Below are 23,916 nucleotides of genomic sequence, written 5' to 3'. Positions count from 1 at the left end.
CCTTGGCAGAAGGTATCCATTGACTTTTCAGGTCCTTATGACATCTTAGGTAGGCAACACAGATTTCTTATTGTGTTAATTGACAATTTTTCTAAATGGATTTACCACACTTTTGTGGAACATCCCAACACTGATGAAGTGATTACGTTTCTAGAAAAGGATTTTATTGTTGAAGGTTTTCCTAGGATACTTATGTCTGACAATGGTGTCCAGTTTGTTTCATCTAAAATGGTTTCCTTCTTAAAAAAGTGTGGCATTAGAGCTGAGCGAGCTCCTTTATATTGTCCAAAAGCCAATGGTCAAGTGGAGAGGGCTAATAGATTTGTTAAGGATGGCATTCAATGTGCTTTGGAGAGTAAGAAGAATGTGTTTGATTTTCTTAATGAGAAGCTTTGGGCATATCATACCATGCCGCATTCAGTGACGGGAGTTTCTCCCTTTTATTTGATGAGAGGAAGAGGGTGTTGTACACTAGTATCACCATCATTTGAGTTAGAAGTTCATAGGGACCCATCTTTACACCTGTGCCTTCTGGAAGGCCCTGTCGCCCCCTCTCTCCAGACCCTGTGCCTGATGGAAGGCCCTGTCATCCCCTCTCTCCACACCCTGTGAATGCTGAAAGGCCCTGTCATCCCCTCTCTCCAGACCCTGTGCCTGCTGGAAGGCCCTTTAGTCCCCTCTCTCCAGACCCTGTGCCTGGTGGAAGGCCCTGTCGTCACCTCTATCCAGACCCTGTGCCTGATGGAAGGCCCTGTCATCCCCTCTCTCCACACCCTGTGAATGCTGAAAGGCCCTGTCATCCCCTCTCTCCAGACCCTGTGCCTGCTGGAAGGCCCTTTAGTCCCCTCTCTCCAGACCCTGTGCCTGGTGGAAGGCCCTGTCGTCACCTCTATCCAGACCCTGGACCTCTGGAAGGCCCTGTCACCCCTCTCTCCAGACCCCGAACATCTGGAAGACCCTGCCATCCCTCTCACCAGACCCTGAACCTCTGGAAGGCCCTGTCATCCCCTCTCTCCAGACCCTGTGCCTGCTGGACGGCCCTGTCATCCCCTCCCTCCCTCCAGACCCTGAACCTCTGGAAGGTCTTGTCATCCCCTCTCTCCAGACCCTGTGCCCTCTGGAAGGCCCTGTCATCCCTTCTCCACAGACCCTGAACCTCTGGAAGGCCCTGTCATCCCTCTCTCCAGACCCTGTGCCTGCTGGAAGGCCCTGTCATCCCCTCTCTCCAGACCCTGTGCCTGCTGGAAGGACCTGTCATCCCTCTCTCCAGACAATGTGCCTGCTGGAAGGCCCTGTCATTCCCTCTCTCCAGACTCTGTGCCTGCTGGAAGGCCCTGTCATCCCTCTCTCTAGAACCTGTACCTCTGGAAGGCACTTTCATCCCCTCTCTCCAGACCCTGAACCTTTGGAAGGCCCTGTCATCCCCTCTCTCCAGACCTCGAACATCTGGAAGGCCCTGTCATTCCTTCTCTCCAGACCCTGAACCTCTGGAAGGCCCTGTCATCCCCTCTCTCCAGACGCTGTGCCTGCTGGAAGGACCTGTCATCCCTCTCTCCAGACACTGTGCCTGCTGGAAGGCCCTGTCATTCCCCCTCTCCAGACCCCGAACCTTTGGAAGGCCCTGTCATCCCTCTCTCCAGACCTTGTGCATGCTGGAAGGACCTGTCTTCTCCTCTCTCCAGATCCTGAACCTCTGGAAGGCCCTGCCATTCCCTCTCTCCAGACCCTGTGCCTTCTGTATGGCCCTGTCATCCCTCTCTCCAGACCCTGTGCCTGCTGGAAGGTCCATCCTTCCAAAGGCCTTGTCGTCCCCTGTTTCCAAACTGCGTCTTCTGCGACTCCCTTCCTTCTTTATAACCTGTCCTGACTCCTTCCATCTCTCCGGACCGTGTGTCTTCTCCTGGGTCCTGTCCTCTCCCAGACCGCGTGCCTTCTGGAAGTCCCTTCATTCCAGGGGCCCGGTGGCCATCCCTCCTCTCCAGACGGTGCGCCCTCTCCGGCGCCCTCTATTCTCCCCCGTCTCCAGGGAGTGCTTCTTCTGGGAGGCGCTGCCGTCCTGAGACCACATGCCCCCTCTCCAGTCCCCCGAGACCCTGTTCTTCCATCTCCCTAGTCTGTCCAGAGACAACTAACAAACAGACAGCACCCAAAGGATGCAGGGATCTGGCTCCCGGAAATCATTGGCTGCGGTAGAGGAAATTAGGAACCCAATTTAGAGTCCCCGAAACCGATAAGGAACATAGCTGTTTCTCAGAAAGTTGCACCCAGGAACCTTTGCCTCAAAGCTCTACTTCTTCCTAAATCAGATGAGCCACAGGCCTCCTGGTGGAAAGAATGTTCGGCCTCCTCTACTGGCCGCAGAGCACCAGAGGTAAAGTCACAAGATGACGTCATGTTGTAATACCGATCTTCCATTTAACAACCTCCCGCAAATCAGGCGTTAAAGTGTTGAGGGCAACATTGGAAATCTAAATCAGTCCTGACAAAAAAAGGTTTTAAAAAACAGCCCTACACTGCAGAAGACCACAATCAGAAGGCGGTGTAGGGCGGAAGAAGGTGCTCAGAGAACACTTACTCAGTGTGTTTGCATTAGCGCCCAAGGAAGGGGACAGAGATACATATTATTAACAAGCATTTGCAATGCAACAGATCTCGCATTTGCGAGAGTTTGAGCTATTGGCATTGTAAATGACAATGCCTTTTATTTATATGTTGTTTTCAAAACAGATAAACAGATTTTTTACCGAGAAAACTAGACTTATTAACATTGATCTAGAAACCAGGAGGACTCTATTAATACCCAATGGTCCGGCACCCCCCCTGGCTTTACCAGACAAGGCTGCTCCATGTAGCTGGGGTATCAAGCACAACGCTTCCTGGGACACCTTTACCACCCTAAATGAAAATGATATCAAAAAGGTTCTTCGGAGTATCAACCCATCTAATCAATTCAGTGACCCGTTACCACCCACCTTCTTCAAAGCAATTAAGGATACAATCTCCCCCATCTGGACAAAGATCGTCAATGCATCTCTGTCACAAGGTATGATCCCAAAATGCCTAAAAGAGGCCCAGGTAACACCTATATTAAAAAAACCTACAGGAGACAGTACAGATCTTAACAACTTCTGCTCTATCTCCAGCATCCCCACACTAGCCAAACTCCTTGAAAAATGCGTCCAGTCACAACTATGTGCGCACATCGAAAATTTCCATCTACTGAACCAACACCAACCTGGCTGTCGTAGTGGGCACAGCACTGAATCGGCGCTCACTCACGTGATGGATGACATCCTAATGATGCTTGATCTAAATGAATCCTGCCTCCTTATCCTACTTGACCTTTCCTCTGCTTTTGACACTGTCAATCACGACAACCTCCTAGATATTCTGGAGCAAAGGATGGGCCTCTCTGGTCAGGTGCTGCAATGGTTCTCGTCCTTCCTCCAGCACAGGTCCCAAAGAGTTAAGGCGAACCACTCTCTCTCCCAGCCATCCCCAGTCACCATGGGTGTTCCCCAAGGGTCCTCCTTATCGCCCATTCTCTTCAATTTGTTCCTGGAACCATTAGCTAATGTACTAAAATCCATAGACATTCGCTTCCATATGTATGCAGATGACACCCAACTCGATCTGAAAATCTCCTCCCCAGGATAACATCACTTCACTCAACTCCACCCTACTGACTACTCAAAATTGGCTAACTGAGAACCACCTCCTGCTAAACACCTCCAAAACAGAATTCCTCCTCATTTCTCCCCCGAAACACACTTCTAATATTGACCTCTGGATGAACCAACTCACCGCCTTCAATTGCTCCCCCCGCATTATTGACTCAGCTAAATCTCTAGGAATCACCCTGGACAAACATCTGAATATGAAGACTCATATTAGCAAGGTGTGCAAGGGAGCTAACCACCTTCTGAGAACACTCAGGAATCTCAAACCTTTCCTACTTCAAGCAGATTTCAAGCAAGTGGTCCAAGCGCTTGTTTTACCGAGGCTTGGCTATGGCAGTGCCACGCTATGTGGCCTCCCCAAATACACTTTGGCCCCTCTAAAGGCATCATTGAACGCTGCGGCCAGATTGATAACGGGCACCAAGCGAAATGCCCACATCTCCCCGGTCCTAAAATCTCTAAACTGGTTGCCCTACGAAGCTAGAATTCAACTAAAGATTGCCTGCTTATCGCACAAAGCCCTCCACTTCAAAACCCCCAACTACCTTGCGCAAAAGCTAGAACTATCCTGGGGGGGTAGACCGTCGAGGAGTGCTAATTCCCTCCTCTCGAAACCCAAGACCTTCCGCAAAAAGAGAACATGCCAACGAGCCTTCTCGGGCTCTGCACCAAAAATTTGGAATTCTCTTCCACCGGAAATCCGTAGAATTTCTTCCAAGGTTGCTTTCAAACTGGAAGCAAAAAGATTCCTCATGAATAAGTTCTTACCTTAACAAGAGGAGCGATTGTCAGCTCTAATCGCATCGGACATACTACAATATTGGTTGTCAATCTTGTATTTTACTATTGTATTTGCTCTCCTTTGTCATTATGTTTCAGCAACTAGCCCATTCTTCGCCTACCCCAGGTTTATAATTGGTCTTTTTTGTGTGCACTATTTGATTCAATGCCTATGTATATTCCCTATTTGACTCATGGACTGATTTGTTACCTTAATTTCCCTCAAATTGTAAAGTGCTCTGATATCCTTTGGGATCAAGTTCGCGCTATACAAAACGTTATAAATAAATAAAAGCCATTTTCATTTACATACTTTTAACCACTTTACGTTAAGTGTGTACCATGCCAGTGTCTTAATTTAAATTATTGTATGCCACTGCATTACCATATGGATACAACACAAATATTATAACCATCTTGTCCCACACCCTCAGCATTACGGTAGTAATACCACACAAATACCGCACTGTGAGCCGCTATGTACCTCATACAGAGGATTACCAACAGAATACCACAGAAATACAACGTCTTGGAAAATAGTGGCAACATCTGAATAATTTCCATATCACAGGCACAGTAACATCAGGCCACAGTGAGACAGTTCAGATCACTGCCATCGGAAATACTGTACCAGACTTGGGCCATTATGTACCAGAGCACTAGCATAGGGGCGCCACAGAAACACTAGAGATATGGCACAGCATGTAAAGTTCAAAGAACAACCGTAGAAATACTGTGCCATGCTATCAAACAAAGTAAGACAGATGCAGAGCATTACCGTTCAATTCACCTCATATTAGGAGGTCGTGGACTACCACAGACCAGAGAGGGTACACTACTTTTCCACTCCAGAATTGCCGCTATCAGAGGTCCCGATAATTGCATTTATATTTCTGAATTTCGACGTTTTGGGGAAATATTATGTGGAAATCGGACTTACTGTGTCAATTTTGACATATTTTCCCAGGTATTAAACCTTTATACCTTGACTAATTGCAGCAGGTGAAATCTTGGATGAAAGATCATGGAGCTGCGTTGTTTCCGCAAAATGTACAATGCTGATGGGCCCATTACCCCTCCCCCCCATTGGAATTAATAGGTCACTCGTGATGGGGGCCCATGTGCCATGTGCAACGCTAGGTCTGCGAGACCTAAAAAGGTGACAGTCGAAATGCAGTGCGAAGTATGTACTGATTATAACATGTAATCATGAAATAGAGACTTATTTAGGCTAGGCTTTCACAAGTCTGATGCAATGTGCTCGGCGCTGTGCAGTCAATTTCAAGTTTCGTACTATAAAACACATTTCAGGTAGGCACGGGGGAAGTAGGTAATTTGCCCAGAATCACAGGGTGTTGAGTCAACGCCAAGACTCAAACTTGGCCCCTCAGTTCCAAAGTCTGCAGTTCTGACTGTTGCGCCACGTGCAGGCGCGCAACACCCATTGGACTCACAGGGCTTCAGCCCCCCCCCCCCCCCCCCCCCCCCGTCGTGTGTGGCAGCCCGGGATGAGACACCTTCCCGGGCAAAAAAGCAGCCGCACCCGAGCACTTCACAGGTCTTTAAAAGACCATTTGCATGTTAATGAGGCCTTGCTGTTGTTTCACCCCTTCTAAGCACCCCTGCAGCTCCACTCTGCCTATTGCTCACCCCTTCTAAGTGCCCCTGCAGCTCCACTCTGCCTATTGCTTAACATTTTCAACCATCAACCTCACGTATACATTTTGCTTCCTGCATGCTCGGCGCTGTGGCGCCATATCCGAAAATGAGCACCTGTGACAACAGAGAGCCTTCCCATAGGAAACAAGACAGTTGTTTGGACAAAGTACTAGTACAAGAAGTTTTACCGCAGTCCATATATGTAACAATGCAACTCTCCGGGCATGTTCAGTGCTGCACAGTCAGTGCAACGTAGCCTCTATCACGACCACAAAACCACTTTGTGAACTCGGTGCTAACTGCTTACTAATGCCACGAGTTTGCCATGAAGCGCTGGGAAACGGAGCACAAAAGAAGTGCTCAGCGCCGCGCAGTGAGCCCCACAGTGAATGCCGCTAAACACAAGCATACAATTCACAAAGCAGTGCTAGCTGTTGTTAAGAGTATTGTGTGTTTTAAAAACGCCGTGCACATGGAGCACTGGTTTCTAACACAATCCATACTATCAAAAGTTTGTCAAGTCATGCCGCTACTATGTATATTTCCTGCTTTGAAGAACACATACCACATTCCTGCGAAGCGTGCCTTGAAGTCATGGTGCTCAGCGGTACACTGCACTGAGCATAGAAGACCTGGCAGCCATTTACAGCACCCAGGGCCGCGCACAGTGTCAGAGACACTCACACGGAGTCCATCTAAAGACAGGGACACCCCCTTGAAGCAGTAACCTCAGAGCAGAGATACCCACCTCAGAGCAGTGCAGGGGCCGTCCCGCCTCCGCAGCTCCAACCGTCTCTCAGATGTCAGGCCCCCGGAGTCGCTGGAAGAGCCATGTCTCTGACCCGGGGGGAGCTGCTCTCTAGATACAGACTCCCATCACTGAGCTCACCTGCTGCAGTTCAGTTCCATGTGTTAATAATGTCCCGTTTGAAAAGGTGTTATGCTTTAAATTCGTTTTTACAGAAGTCCTGTTTCCAATATTGAAATAAAGATTTGGAGGCTTTTATATTTGATTTTGGAACTGGGGATCGTGGTTCGAGTCCCGGCGTGAGCTCTCTGTGCCTTCCCAAAATAAAATGCAGACACGTCAAAGTTTAGTAAAACGATAGGGAAAGCCTGCCATTTATTGTTGCCTTTGTACAATTTCAAAGGGGAAGGCAGATGCAGTGCTGCGTGAGAATACTTGTGGCAACCCCAAAACAAACATTTAAAATTTTGAGCGCGTAGCGCTGCAGCCGCCATTATCCCCAACAGTGTCCATTTTAAAAATAGTGGTCACCAACCAAATAAAACCCACCGTGTAACATCTCAAGTAAATGATCGAGTCCGGATGGGCAATCCAAAAAGGAGACAGTGCGGTGACAAAGAAGCCTCATTTTTAATCGGAGGCCAGCGTTTACCATAAACGATGACGCCAGCCAATAAGACTGATGGGCAGGGCTTAAACTCCACTTCTGAAATCTCCTCGATTACAAGATGCCTCGCAGAGCGAGCAGCGCATGCGTGCTGCAATGCTAGGCGAGACCTAAAAAGGCTTGGGTTAACCTGGGCTGATAAAATGGAAAGTGAAACTTCAGGAGATATTTCTGAAGTGGAGGTAGGATTTGGTGATAATGACCCAAAATCTACAAGAGGGTATGCCGTAGTTAGCCAATTGTTTTCAGAAGCGAAGGATGTAAGTGAACATTCATATAATACAACCAATGATAAGCATTTTGGAAAACACAAAGAAAAGCATGTGAAGGAAGTAGGAGGCAGGTCCAGAGGGTGATAGGTTTAGAAATTCAAGGATAGCCAATCTCTACTAGGGCAAGTTGCAGATTCCGGCATCAGGCTTGTCCCGTTGTAAGTAGGACAGCAGTTAGAGTTGTGGGTCCAGATCCTCCTCAGGAAAATGGTGAACATGCCCGGAGGCTGAGAAATGTAATGAGGCCAAGTGGGTGGCAGGAACTTGAAGACGTCAGCCTGCTATCCCCTATCGTAGGGAGAAAACTGGACAAACCTTTGAATTTGATGACCAAGAGGGATCTGACTTCATAATTCAAGACTTTACAGGGGGTTTAAAAGACCCTTACAAGTGCCCTGTAGTATTCTATGCAGCTAACAACCCAAAGCCTGCCTTTTAACATCTTGAGCTGTTGATAGAAAAGTAAAAAGCTCAGTAGGAAATGATTTTTTTGGGGGGGGGGGTGGAAGAATGCAGGTCAACTTAAAGATAAAACTCGCCTATCCGTCGTGGTCAGCCCAGTGGATTTGGTGCCACAAATGATGCTGGGCAATCCAGGATGGTGCTGCAGGAAGGAGAGCGTGTTGAGTACCAGCTCAGTATTAAGAATATTTGTGTTGGGGGAAGGGGGGGGCAGGAAAGTGGCTGATAAATGGAAGAGGGTGATGTACACATTTCAGAAAAAGGCCGGGATCCTGGGGGTACCAATGGTGCTTGGAATATGACTCTATATGACTCGTTGTGAATCTAAATGTACATTTATAAGTAGGACAATGACATGGACAACAGAGAATGTGATTGTGTTAGAGTTGTAACTTATGTTTGGGGGTTCTTTTATGACAACCAAACATCTTATTTTGGACTGATAGCTGGTCAGGTGCTCAGCTACTGAGCAGGTAGAGAGCCAACTACCCACACACTCAGTGACCAATAAGTACAGTAGTATGGACATGATTGCACATTTAAATATACTTGCCAGCAAAGGTTCTTCCAGGTTGAAAGCACAAGACCGCTGATTCTCTTTCTTGATGATTTATGAAGATTGAGGGATGAGGATTGAGGAGTGAGGAATGAAGAGTGAGAGATGAGGATTGAGGAATGAGCAGTGAAGAAGGAGGACTAAGCAATGAGGAGTGAGGAATGAGGAGTGAGGGATGAGAAGTGATGGATGAGGACTGGGAATTGAGGAGTGATGAATGAGGAGTGAGGGATGATGATTGAGGAGTGAGGGATGACGAGTGAGGGATGAGGATTGAAGAATGAGCAGTGAAGAAGGAGGACTAAGCAATGAGGAGTGAGGAATGAGGAGTGACGGATGAGAAGTGATGGATGAGGACTGGGAATTGAGGAGTGATGAATGAGGAGTGAGGGATGATGATTGAGGAGTGAGGGATGAAGCGTGAGGGATGAAGAGTGAGGGATGAGGAGTGAGAAATGAAGAGTGAGGAATGTAAGTGAGAATTGAGGAGTGAGGGGTGAGGAGTGGGAATTGAGGAGTGAGAGTTGAGGAGTGAGGGATGAGGAGTGGGGATTGAGTAGTGAGGGATGTGGGATTAGGAATCACAAGTGAGAATTGTGGTGTGAGGAAAGAGGAGTGAGAGATGGGGAGTGTGGAGTGAGGGATGAGGAGTGGGAATTGAGGAGTGAGGAATGAGGAGTGTGAATTGAGGAGGCAGGATGAGGATTGAGGAGTGAGGTAAGAACTAGTGCGACGAGATGAAGACATAGTAGACCCTGCTACCTCCTGTGCTTTGGAAGTTTGTCACCCACAGTGACTGAGTTGGTACAAGCCCTGCAGAGTCGGAGGCTCTTTTATAAAATCTGTCAGGGACTTGTGCAGAGGACAGGCAGGAGAGCAGCACTGACCTCTTGGAGTTCCACGCGAGGCCGGTTATGGTCTGGTCTGGTGGCCTTCACGTTACTATTTTGAGGTGGAAGTTACAGGGAGCATTTAAGGACAGCAGGGACATTGGGGCAGATGTATGACCCTTTTTTGCGGTTGCAAACAGGAATTCGGCCCGTTTGCGACCGCAAAATTGGTCTGTCCCATTTACAAACCCTATTTTGTGAGTCAGTAACCTATTACCGACTCGCAAAATATGGTTTGCAACTCGCTATTAGGGATGGGCGTGCCAAGGGCGTCCCTTCCTAATAGCGATTTCAACTGCAATGTATGATTGTTTTGTGACCGCATTTGCGGTTGCAAAACACTTGCAGTTACCTACTTCAAGTAGGTGGGAAGCCACTCGCAAACGGGAAGGGGTCCCAGGGGGACCCCTTCTCCTTTGTGAGTGTGTGCGAAAATATTTTTTAAGGGCAGGCAGTGGTCCGAGGGACCACTGCCTGCCCTTAAAAAATGAAACTGAAATGTTTTATTTTTCTTTTTTAAATGCATCCCATTTTCTTTTGAGGAAAACGGGCTGCATTTAAAAAAAAAAACTGGTTTATTAAAAAAGCAATCCTAGACATGGTGGTCTGCTGACCACAGCAGGCCTCCATCCCTGGGAGTTCTGAGCATCCCTAATGGGGTCTCAAATTGCACCTGCCCCATGAATATTAATGAGGCAGGCAATTTGCGACCCCCGTAGGAATCGCTAACAGTGTCTGTGATGCTGTTGTACATTGCATTTTGCAAGTCACAAATTGCGAGTAGCATAGAGATGCAATTTGCGAGTCGTAAAATATAAGGGTCATACATCTGGCCCTAAGTCTGCTGAAATGGGCCTGGTTATAAAGGCACTTATTGGGACCGTCTGTGTTTCTGAGAGTGCAGCGGCGATGGTATTAGTGCATTGGTCGCTCAAGTGTTTTTTTACGAGCCTAGGGTTTTGTGCCAGCAGTAGGAGCTGCCAGCAGATGGTTGCAGCGGTGGGAGTGTGTAAATGAGGCATATTTGGCAGATGGTTGTTGTGGAGGTGGTAGGTCTGCGGAGCAGACGTGTGGGTGGCATTGGCTGATCTGATCTGCTGAACTTTGCATTACAATGTTCTTGTAAGTGAGGGGTGGCAGCTGTCCTGTAGGGGGATGTAATGAACTTTTGTACAAACTTGAAGACTGTTAGTGGCTTCACTTACTGCTACAGAAAACAAGTATCTTTGGCTTCCGACATTTGCTTTGGGGGTACATTTGTGTGTGTTTAAAGCCTGTTCGGAAGGAATGGTTACAGTAGCATCGCAGGGAGGGATCACCAGGGAATGGCTACAGTGGCATAGCAGGGTGGGTTACTAAGGAATGGCTCCAGTAGCGTTGCATGGAGGGTTCACTAGGAAACGGTTACAGTAGCGTTGCAGGGGAGTTACTAAGGAATAGTTCGGTAGCACTGCAGGGAGCGTTCACCAGTGAATGGTTACAGTAGCATAGCAGGGGGGTTACTAGGAAACGGTTCAGTATCATTGCAGGGGGGTTACTAAGGAATAGCTCAGAAGCACTGCAGGGAGAGTTCACCAGGGAATGGCTACTGTAGCGTTGCAGGGAGGGTTACTAGGAAACATTACAGTAGCGTTGCATGGTGGGTTACTAGGGAACGGTTACAGTAGCGTTGCATGGTGGGTTACTAGGGAACGGTTACAGTAGCGTTGCAGGGAGGGTTCACTAGGAATCGGTTACAGTAGCATTGTAGGTGGGTTTCCTAGGGAATGGTTACAGGAGCGTTGCAGGGAGGGTTCACCAGGGAACAGTTACAGTAGCGTTGTAGGGAGGGTTCACCAGGGAACGGTTACAGGAGCGTTGCAGGGAGGGTTCACCAGGGAATGGTTACAGTAGCGTTGTAGGGAGGGTGTAACCAGGGAATGGTTACAGTAGCGTTGTAGGGAGGGTGTAACCAGGGAACGGTTACAGTAGTGTTGTAGGGAGGGTTGGCTAGGGAACGGTTACAGTAGCGTTGCAGGGAGGGTTCACCATGGAACGGTTACAGTAGCGTTGTAGGGAGGGTTTACTAGTGAACGGTTACAATAGTGTTGCAGGGAGGGTTCACCAGGGAACAGTTACAGTAGCGTTGCAGGGAGGGTTCACCATGGAACGGTTACAGTAGCGTTGTAGGGAGGGTTTACTAGTGAACGGTTACAATAGTGTTGCAGGGAGGGTTCACCAGGGAACAGTTACAGTAGCGTTGCAGGGTGGGTTCACCAGGGAATGGTTCCAGTAGCATTGTAGGGAGGGTTTACTAGTGAACTGTTACAGTACCATTGTAGGGAGGGTTCACCAGGGAATGTCTAAAGTAGCGTTGCAGGGAGGGTTCACCAGGGAACGGCTACAGTAGCGTTGCAGGGAGGGTTACTAGGGAACGGTTACAGTAGCATTGCCTGGAGGGTTCACCAGGGAACGGTTACAGTAGCGTTGCAGGGAGGATTCACCAGCGAACGGTTACAGTAGCGTTGTAGGGAGGGTTCACCAGGGAACAGCTACTGTAGCGTTGCAGGGAGGGTTCAACAGGGAACGGGTTCACCAGGGAACGGTTACAGTAGCGTTGTAGGGAGGATTCACCAGGGAACGGCTACTGTAGCGTTGCAGGGAGGATTCAACAGGGAACGGTTACAGTAGCGTTGCAGGGAGGGTTCACCAGGGAAAGGTTACAGTAGCGTTGCAGGGAGGGTTACTAGGGAACACTTACAATAGCATTGCCTGGAGGGTTACTAGGGAACGATTACAGTAGCGTTGCAGGGAGGGTTCACCGGGCAACGGTTACAGTAGCGTTGCAGGGAGGGTTCACCAGGGAATGGTTACAGTAGCTCTGCAGGGAGGATTCACCAGGGAACGGTCCCAGTTGCATTGCAGGGAGGGTTCACCAGGGAACGGTCCCAGTAGCGTTGCAGGGAAGGTTCACCAGGGAACGGTTACAGTAGCGTTGCAGGGAGGGTTCACCAGGGAATGGTCCCAGTAGCGTTGCAGGGAGGGTTCACCAGGGAACGGTCCCAGTTGCATTGCAGGGGAGTTAATGAGAAGATCCCTCCCACTTAAACCCTTTGGATCCACCCAAAACCAACCACAGAAGCCCATGGAGGGAAAGACTTGACACAGAGACAATCCACAAACTTTAGAACAACAGCAGCGGTGGGGTAGGGAGAGCGGGAAGTCTCCCCTCTCTGCCCCTGAGGGATCCAGGCAATCTGAAATCCGGTGCAGAATATGTACGGTCGCCTAGGAAGGATACCCTGCCCTATACCACTGCCTAATTGTCTCTAATTTCAATGTAAATTGTGACCTTATAGTCAATTTGCCATTTTGCTGCTAAAGGTACATGGGTAATCCATCGAAAGGTAATAGGGTGAATATATAAAGGCTTCCTGTCTCATCCATTACTTGTAGTTCTGTACATCAAGCTGGGATGTACTGTGGCTAACTGCACTGAGCCACATGTTGCAAGAAGGGGTTGTAGATTTTGGGACAGACAGACAGCGGCGGCCACAGTTGTTCTAGTTGCCCCCTTGTGGTTTTCCTGGAACTGGCTAAAGATATCAGGCCTAGAGGGAAATATGCCAGTGCCTTTGAAAAAGCAGGTAGGGCCTGTGCAGGGTCAGTCATACGTCAGGCTGTAAACAAAAAAAGGACCTGCCTCATATACCACTCTTTGTGATTAAGCACAGGGACACGCTCAATACTATCTACTCGACGTGCTGACTAATGCACAAACTGTTGCTTTTTAGCCGTTTTTGCGGCACTGGAAATCAGTTGCTACGGAGTTCTAGTGTCTCTGGCTATAAGGATGCCTGAAAGCTAGGTAAGTTTAACAAAATGTTTCCCCTAGAAACCTATGGTTCCCCACCACTATGTGTAAGAAGGAAAAGGAGAAAACAGCCTCGTAATCAACAGAACCATCAAATATGGTATCCGTTCCAATGCCTCACAGAAAAAGAGTGCAAAAAGAGTGAGAAGGACGGCATGGAGGTTTGACTGAACTCGAAGCGCAACACTGACGAGAGATATGAATCCGCAGGTTGCGGGTAAGCAGCTCAGAAGCATCTGAGGGAGCACAGACCCTCCCGTTTTGAGGGGTTAGGTATGCTGTAAGAGAGCAACCCCAACGGTCCTGACAGATATTACACTGGTCAGAACAAGTAAAGCAGAGAGGCTAGTCGACCCTAGCCCTGAAGAAGTTGCCACCAATCCATACAGGCAACGAAACATGTTGGTTTTAGAGGACAGCCACACAGCATTGAATAAAAGTTCTATTTAGCTAGTGTGGTATTGCCCGGTTTTAATTGGGAGTATTTTGGGTCCTGATCAGACTCATTCTCCCTAGTCGTAGGGTCGACACCCATTTCTTTCCCTTTCTTTCCCCGGAACATAGACACAGTTTAGATTATTAGTTCCACTTCACATTAGGTATTAGAATAGATACTAGACCTGTTGATTCACTTTTCATTTTCATTTCGGACGGCAGTTGCCGATGATGAGAAGGTGAGGTAGCGGACGAGTACCTGTCTGCATACACCTCGTGGGGGTTACGTCCGTGAAGTTCTGCCGTCCTTCTCACTCTTTTTGCACTCTTTTTCTGTGAGGCATTGGAACGGATACCATATTTGATGGTTCTGTTGATTGTGAGGCTGTTTTCTCCTTTTCCTTCTTACACATAGTGGTGGGGGAACCATAGGCTTCTAGGGGAAACATTTTGTTAAACTTACCTAGCTTTCCGGCATCCTTATAGCCAGAGACACTAGAACTCCGTAGCGACTGATTTCCAGTGCCGCAAAAACGGCTAAAAAGCAACAGTTTGTGCATTAGTCAGCACGTCGAGTAGATAGTATTGAGCGTGTCCCTGTGCTTAATCACAAAGAGTGGTATATGAGGCAGGTCCTTTTTTTGTTTATGGTTATGAGTGGGGGGCGACCTGCCCTTATGACCCCCTTGGCTCCATTTTGTATATGATACGTCAGGCTGTGCCTGGTCCCTGTCATCAGTTTATAAGCATCACTCCGAGGCTCTTCTGCTCATGTGAAAGGGGCTGGTAAGGGGTGGAATGAATCAGGGAGTTTGTGCTCCTTTCCTTGAGGAAAGCGGACTGTGGCCCTGGTAATAACACCAACATCTACAACAATTTCATCCTCCAACCCAAAACCCTCAACCCCAACAACCTCAACCAACGAGCGAACATCAGCCAAACCATTACCACTTGGTCTCCGCTCACCACCCTGACTTTCTCAGCCATCATGACTTCAATTCACTCCGGTGCACCCACCAACTCCTGCCCCCACCACCTCTACAACATTGCATTGCACCCAATCAGCACACAACTCACCAGAATCCTCAACACCTCCATCTCCACATCAACCTTCCCGGATGGATGGGAATACACAGACGTCAGACTCCTCCTAAAGAACACCTCCGCTGACCCCAACGATCTAAAAAATTATTGTCCGATCTCCCTGCTTCCCTAGCCAGTCAAAGTACTCAAGAAAGCCATCTACCAGCAGTTCACTGAATTCCTAGGAACAAAACCACCTACTGAATGCATCACAATCAGGTTTCTGTGTCAACCACAGCACTGAGACCATGCTGATCACCGCCACAGACAACATCTGTACATTCCTCGACCTTGGAGAAACTGTGGCCCTTATCTTCCTTGACCCCTCTGCGGCATTCAACACCATCTCCCACAACACCATCATCAACAGACTCTACAACATAGGCATACAGCAAGACGCCTTCAAGTGGATCGCCTCCTTCCTTACAGGACAACCACAGAGCATCCAACTGCCTCCCTTCACCTCCAAGCCCAAAGACATCATATGCGGCGTACCACAAGGATCAACCCTCTGCCCCACCCTGTTCAACATCTACATGACCCCCCCCACAGACATCATCAGATCGCATGGACTCAACATAATGTCCTACAGAGATGACACACAACTGACCTTCTCACTCACCGAGGACCCCTTGAAAGCTAAATCCCACTTATGCAACGCCATGACCAATGTACTCAGATGAATGAGAGACAACTGGCTTCAACTCAATTCCGACAACACTGAAGTACGGATCTTCAGGAAGAACAACTCCGCATGGGACCACAGCTGGTGGTCTTCTGAACTTGGACCTACACCCTCACCGACCCATCATGCACTCAACCTTGGCATCATCCTCGACAGCTAACAGACCATGAAATGACAAGTCAACTCAGTCACCTCTTCCTCCTTCCACATCCTTCGCTGGTCAGCAGAATCTTCAGATGGATCCCAACCAACAACAGAAAGGCCATTTCTCAGGCCCTCGTGACCCGCCGCCTCTACTACGGCCACACCCTCTATGCCTGCACCTCTACCAAGCTCCTCAGAAGACTCCAGACCATACAGAATGCTGCAGCCAGACTCATCCTGCACCTCGCCAAACAAACCCATATTATCCCCACCTGAGAGACCTCGACTGGCTGCCCATCCAGAAGAGATGCCAGTTCAAGATCCTCACGCACGCCTACAAAGCCCTCCATGACCTAGGGCCTGCCTACATCAACCATCGACTGAACTTCCACAAACCCTCTAGACAACTGTGCTCCTCTTCACTCTCCCTCGCACACACCCCCCGCATCCATCGCAGCCGCAGCGGTGGCAGCTCCTTCTCCCACAACGCTGCCAAGACCTGGAATGACCTTCCTGTCCAGTTCCATATAACCCCCTTGCTTCAGACTTCAGACATAGACTCAAGACATGGCTCTTCAACAGAGACACAGCACCCAGATACCCCCTAGGGTGACAGTATTGCACTTTATGAAGTGCTGTTTGATTGACTGAAACCAAAACAATGAACAGTTCCATTTTAGGAATGGGGTGAATGCTAATGTTATATTTAATGCTATACGTTGTTTCACATTATTCATTTAATTTCCAGTAAATTTCATGAGCCCAGCCTCACAAGATTCACTTCTTTTGACTGGTTCAGTAACACTCTCAGGTGAGCATTACTTACACTACCCTTCGACACCAAATGCCCATCACTCTGGCCCTCTGATTTTTACCCCTCGATAAACTGGTCCACTCTTGTGAGACACGTCTGCCCGCTCTTTCACAAATTGCTATAGACTAGGAGCCTGGTGTATCAAAGGGTTTTACCCATTCTGTGTCTATGGGTAAATCTGTTGCTATTAAAACCAGTAAACACTTGAAAGAGTTGATAAGGCAGTCATCTGTCAACACTTGGTGCTGCCAAATACACATCCATTCAGAAACTGATCAGCCCTCTGCGAGCTCACCCAAAAGCACTAGTGCGTGCCGTTTCAGCCATATTCTCCCCATCCCAGGCAACAATTAATTCCTGGGTGCCTTCTTGATTCTGTTCTAAAATGTCTACAATTAAATCCATCTTTGCTACACTCTTGACTTCCCACTTCCTTCCACTCTCACTGCTTGCCCACCTCCCTTCCTTACCAATCGCATTTGCTTGTTTTGCCTCAGTGTTTCCCATAGAATTTATACCTGTAATGCAGACAGCAAACCGCTCCTGTGTCCTAATAAATTCAGCTCTGAGACCATTTTATCCTCTCTCATCAAACATGTTTACTGCCCACTTTGTTTCGCAGTTACGTTACTGTTGTGAAACAAAAACAACCACTGACCCTTTCTCCCCTCTACCTACTGCCTGTTTTCCCAATTTCCTTTCTTCTCCAAGATTCTTCAATCAACTCACTCTTTATCGCTCCACCCCCATTCATCTCAACCCACACCAATCCCGTCCATGGCTGGACAGAGGACTCAAAGCAGCCTGGCAATTTTGTTGAACCAGCCCCCAGGAAAGTGCGGGGGTGCAAGTTTGAAGCACTGCTGCTTTTGTTACTGGGGACCGATATTGCAGCACCACTGTAAACCCGGCGACCAGTAACAAAACCTGGCCCTACTGCTGTAAAACCAGCCCCCACCCTTCCAGCCTCCAGGGGAAATGCCCGGTACAGCCAGTTTGGCCCTGATCCTGTTTCAGAACACAGAAACTGCCCTTGATCATGTTTCAAACGTTATCACATTTGCACATCATAGCTGTCTATACTCTGTCCTCCTTCCCCTTCACCTAGCCACAGCATTACTGCTACAATTGTGAGTCATGCAATAAGCACCGTACCACTCACATTTCACCAAGGTAAATTTTGGTAAGGTACCCTTGCCGAAATTTGCTGGATAAAAATGGTTGATGAATAATGAGAAATTTTGATTTTGGTGAAGTAACTATCGTATGCCCTATTTTCTGGGCAGTAATCATAGTTGGGTGATATTTATCACATCTGATAAATTCCAATCCCTGCTGTATTTTGGGAAATTTTGGGTGCAATACATTTTACAATGATTTCCAGGCGGACCGAATTGGGGCTCTCTTCTATGTACCATTCCTTTCTCCTACTTGGGATCAGTCACTGGAATTCCCTACCAGCTGATCTACTGGCTATAATTTCTCTTCGATCGTTCAAGACAACTCCAAAATCACCCAAGATGTTCTCTGAATGACTGTCTGCCTCCTATTCTTTACACTCGCCTCTATACAACAACCATCCTCCCCTCATGGACACCTTATCAGTGGATATGCAAATGTACATACATAAATGGGTCATTTGGTCCAATATATGTCCTCACCTACTCTAAATACCAACCTGGTCCATCTATGTTGGTTTGTGCCCACAATATAATCTATGCAAAGCAGAAAATGTCCTCAGTGGCAAGGTGGGGTTTCACCCCCAGATCATTATCATGGAGATGTGGCCACCAAAAAGAGAAACACACAGTGCAAGGATTGTTTTCCCAAAACATTTGGGACAAAGGTTTATATCTGATTGAACAATGGAGATGTCAACTGTACCCAAGAGTGGACAAAAAGGACTTGTCTCTTTGTTAACCAGTAATGAACTTTTGGCTCACTGAAGCTCTACACAGCCGTGAAGAGAAAGCAGCAAACCAGAGACAGACTCCATGGCCATCTTCCTTTAAGTGGTTAGAAGCGAAGCTCTAAGACTTAGGAGAAGATCTAAGCAGCTGAGATTTGCAGAGGAGTTTCGTGTAGTTGTGAACTTAGAGCAGTCTTGCGCTGCCAGAATATGAGATCTGTGAACTTTGGTTCCTTAAGCTGCTTAGCACTGCAAAGTATTACCAAGTAGGAAGTCAGAGCTTGAAGGCCCAGCCCAACACAAAGTGAACAACTGACAAGCACGCTCATTGCAAAACCACAGGGCCCAGGCCAGCATGTGACCCAACAATAGATGCCCTATCCAGGGACCCGTCAAAGCTATCAGCTGCTGCACTCTTTAAGACCAACATGTGGCCCGATGAGAGGGACCCCACCAGGTGGCACATCATCATTGTGAGTCAACGACCAGCAATTCAGTGATCAACATGTGACCCTTAATGAAGCATGCCATGAAGAGGCCTGTCACTGTTGAGAGCCCCTGGATTCCTGCAGATGTAAGATCATGTGTGCTCCTGAGGGTGGCACCGGATGTGGTGGCCCGTCATGCCCGTGGACACCCTATAACCCGACCCAAAGCTGCAGCAGAGAGCCAGGATTCCAGGCACAAATGCAAGATAAAGAGAAGATGCTGTCTCCCCCTGCACTCCCACACCCATCCTCACGGAAAGCGTAACTCAATCGCCAGCCTTCCTCTGCAACCACAACCCTCTAGTACTGCCGTTCGAAATGAGCACATACCTTGCACCGCCACAGACTGCTGACTCCTCTGTGGCCCAACTCACACTGTTGAAAGACTGTGGGCCACCACCACCACCGTTCCCAAGCCTCTACCCACCCAGGAGGCTCAGAGCAGTGCAAAGACCATGAAAGCACATCAAAAACACAAGGAACAGCAAGGCTGTTAGTTCCACCTCAATGGAACCTCATAAGGTAGGGTGAGTGCTTAGCTAATCCTTAGTTACACTTGTACATTCTACCCTCATGCCAACCCCCACATAAACCTCCAGGAGTAAATCCTCATGATTCGGTTCCACTACTTCCTGAAAATCAAAGCATAAAAAGATGGCCCTTGTCCACTCAATGAGCTTACAGTAATATTATGTTTCTGCGTACTCAGGGACTGAAGCCATGCTTGTTACACGGCCTGCCTAGCTGCCATGGAGGTGGGCTGGCCATGAAGAAATAGCCTGAAACCCGGCTACCGGGTGGCCACGAGGGTTTGCTTAATATTTAATTGTTCTCCTCTTCACCGTTGTGAAGTATCAGTCTAGACATAGAAGTGGCTCAGTATAGGCAACACACTCCCTGTGCAATGATAACAACCACACTTAAAACCTCCCTGCGCTGGTTCCACAGTTTTATTATTCAGTGGTCGTGATTTTTTCTGCATAATGATGTGAATTTGTTATACTTGGCAGATTATCAACCATCTGCTAAATAATTTACAGATTTTAACAAAAATAAATTGAAGCTCAAACTGATCAAAGGTTATTAAAAGTGCGGCACTGGATGTGCAACATCCTACTTAATCCAATGCAGAAATTAAAATCTCCCCTTTGGTTGTTGATTGATGTATTCAGACATTTATAGAAGCGCCCCCCAGAGGAGGTCCCGACAGGTTCACTGGTCCTCAGTCGCTTCAGCAAGAGCATTGCTGCTGGTGAACACGTCTCCTCAGTCGCTGCAACAAGAGCAGTGCTGCTGGTGAACACGTCTCCTCAGTCGCTTCTGTAAGACACGTCTCCTCAGTCGCTTCTGCAAGGGCAGTGCTGCTGGTGAACACGTCTCCTCAGTCGCTTCTGCAAGAGCAGTGCTGCTGGTGAACACGTCTCCTCAGTCACTTCTGCAAGACACGTCTCCTCAGTTGCTGCAGCAAGAGCAGTGCTGCTGGGTGAACACTTCTCCTCAGTTGCTTCTGCAAAAGCAGTGCTACTGGTGAACACGTCTCCTCAGTCGCTGCAGCAAGAGCAGTGCTGCTGGTGAACACGTCTCCTCAGTCACTTCTGCAAGACACGTCTCCTCAGTCACTGCAACAAGAGCAGTGCTGCTGGTGAACACGTCTCCTCAGTCGCTGCAGCAAGAGCAGTGCTGCTGGTGAACACGTCTCCTCAGTCGCTTCGGCAAGAGCAGTGCTGCTGGTGAACACGTCTCTTCAATCGCTTCTGCAAGAGCAGTGCTGCTGGTGAACACATCTCCTCAGTCACTTCTGCAAGACACGTCTCCTCAGTCGCTTCTGCAAGAGCAGTGCTGCTGGTGAACACGTCTCCTCAGTCGCTGCAGCAAGAGCAGTGCTGCTGGTGAACACATCTCTTCAGTCGCTTCTGCAAGACACATCTCCTCAGTTGCTTCTGCAAGAGCAGTGCTGCTGGTGAACACGTCTCCTCGGTCACTGCAGCAAGAGCATTGCTGCTGGTGAACACGTCTCCTCAGTCGCTTCTGCAAGAGCATTGCTGCTGGTAAACACGTCTCCTCAGTCGCTTCTGCAAGAGCAGTGCTGCTGGTAAACACGTCTCCTCAGTCGCTGCAGCAAGAGCATTGCTGCTGGTGAACGCGTCTTCTCAGTTGCTTCTGCAAGACACGTCTCCTCAGTCGCTTCTGCAAGAGCTGTGCTGCTGGTGAACACGTCTCCTTAGTCGCTTCTGCAAGAGCAGTGCTGCTGGTGAACACGTCTCCTCAGTCGCTTCTGCAAGACACGTCTCCTCAGTCGCTTCTGCAAGAGCTGTGCTGCTGGTGAACACGTCTCCTTAGTCGCTTCTGCAAGAGCAGTGCTGCTGGTAAACACGTCTCCTCAGTCGCTGCAGCAAGAGCAGTGCTGCTGGTGAACACGTCTCCTCAGTCGCTGCAGCAAGAGCAGTGCTGCTGGTGAACACGTCTCCTCAGTCGCTTCTGCAAGACACGTCTCCTCAGTCGCTTCTCCTCAGTCGCTTCTGCAAGAGCAGTGCTGCTGGTAAACACGTCTCCTCAGTCGCTGCAGCAAGAGCAGTGCTGCTGGTGAACTCGTCTCCTCGTCGCTGCAGCAAGAGCAGTGCTGCTGGTGAACTCGTCTCCTCGTCGCTGCAGCAAGAGCAGTGCTGCTGGTGAACATGTCTTCTCAGTCGCTTCTGAAAGACACGTCTCCTCAGTCTCTTCTGCAAGAGCAGTGCTGAAGGTGAACACGTCTCCTCAGTCACTGCAGCAAGAGCATTGCTGCTGGTGAACACGTCTCTTCAGTCGCTTCTGCAAAAGCAGTGCTGCTGGTAAACACGTCTCCTCAGTCGCTGCAGCAAGAGCAGTGCTGCTGGTAAACATGTCTCCTCAGTCGCTGCAGCAAGAGCTTTTCTGCTGGTGAACGCGTCTCCCTGGTTCCGCCACCCGCTGCTCCCTGAGAGTGTCACTGGGCACCCTGCTGGCAGGAGGCGCGACACGCCAAAATAGACGCAGGAACAGCAAGTAAATTGTTTCATCTAGTAATTTGTCCTCTTGCTTTATTTCAGTGTAAGGGGTTGTTTGCATCCCATTTCTATATGAATCTTCAGGTGCAGCATTTATTTTGTACTGTGATTAAAGGACTTTGGGCCATATGTAGGTAACCTGGTAATACTGATTCCTAATTACCGAATTTTACCGAATCGGTATTCAGAAATCGGTATTTCCTATGTACCTAAATTTTTGGTAAATTTTACCGAATCGGTAAAAATCGGTAAATTTTTACCGATTCCACAATACCGACCGGTGTTTCCGAATCGGTAAATACCGAATCGGTAAATACCGGATCGGTATTTACTGATTCGGAATTTTAAAAAAACAGCACTTGAGGAATCAGCCAATCCTGTGCAACCCCCACCCTTCCCAACCAGGAAGTGGCCACACCCAGGCAGGTGCACACAATCAGAACCCTCTGGAGAGGCTAGGAGTGCAGAGGAGAGCAACAGAGCCAGTGCCTGAACTTTGACAACAAATCTTGCACAATGGCCAGCCAGGACACAGAAAGAGAAGGAGGGGAAAGGAAGAGGAAACTGAAATTCACTCAGAAGGAACTGCAGGTACTTGTTAAGGAGGTCGTGAAGCAGCACACTAAGCTTTTTGGAAAGCAGTCCCTGCAAGTGGCAGAATCTGAAAAAAGAAGGATCTGGCTTGGAATCCAGTTGCAGGTAAATGCCATAGGAGTGACCCCCCAGGACATTGATGTGCTCAAGAAGCGGTGGTATGACATCCGGATCATCACCAAGAAGAAGATGGCTGATCTGAAAAAACAGGCCAGCCAGACAGGAGGAGGAAGGAACAGGGCACCTGCCCTGACTGAACTTGAGCAGCTCGTGGAGTCCACGATAGAGCCAGAAAGTGTCGTTGGGATTGGGGATGCAGACAGCTCTGCCAGAGCTGCTCCCAAACAAGGTAAGAAGCATGCGCAGCATTGTACCCCCCCTTCCCCTATCCCAAATCCCCAATTGGGCTATGTGAATCCCACTCCAGTACAGGTTTTTGTGCAGACCAGCAATGCATTATGGGAGTTGTAGTCAGTGAAACCCCTATCATGACAGGAATCGCACTGAACAACAAGGCATGTGACACACATCAGCGATAATCAGGCAGAGGACAATGAGATAGTGTAGCCAAAATGTATTATGATGTTAGCAATGCAGGGCTGCAGGTACACTGAGCTAATGTAAAATTTCTGTCCACAGGCGAGACATCGCGCAGGACTGCTCAGGAGAAGGGAGAGAGCGCACCCCGGAAGGACATCACCGAGAAGGCCACCACGAGTGCAGGGCACACAACAGCACCACAGCCAGCCTCACCACCACAGCCAGCCTCAGCACCACAGCCAGCCTCACCACCACAGCCAGCCTCACCACCACAGCCAGCCTCACCACCACAGCCAGCTTCGCCACCACAGCCAGCCTCGCCACCACAGCCAGCCTCCCACTACTGCTAGCCTCACCAGCATCAACACCACCTGCAGTGGTTAGACCTAGGAGGCGTGCTGTTGCCAGATTGCATGTGTCCGAGTCCTCCTCAGAAGACTCGAGGGGGGAGGAAACATCCACTGTGCCACTGGATGGTAGCAATGCTGGTTTGCTGTCCACCTCTGAGGGAGCACACACAGGTGCCAGACGCCGCCACAGGGCTCGTGTGAGCAGTCCACCTCCACAGGGTGAGAGCCATGGTGTCTTCGGAGGGCTGGAGGCCACCATGGTGAAGGTGCAGCGCCTACAAGGA

Source organism: Triturus cristatus, chromosome 11, assembly GCF_964204655.1.
Source record: "Triturus cristatus chromosome 11, aTriCri1.1, whole genome shotgun sequence".
Classification (NCBI taxonomy): domain Eukaryota; kingdom Metazoa; phylum Chordata; class Amphibia; order Caudata; family Salamandridae; genus Triturus; species Triturus cristatus.
This window is presented reverse-complemented; position numbering follows the sequence as displayed.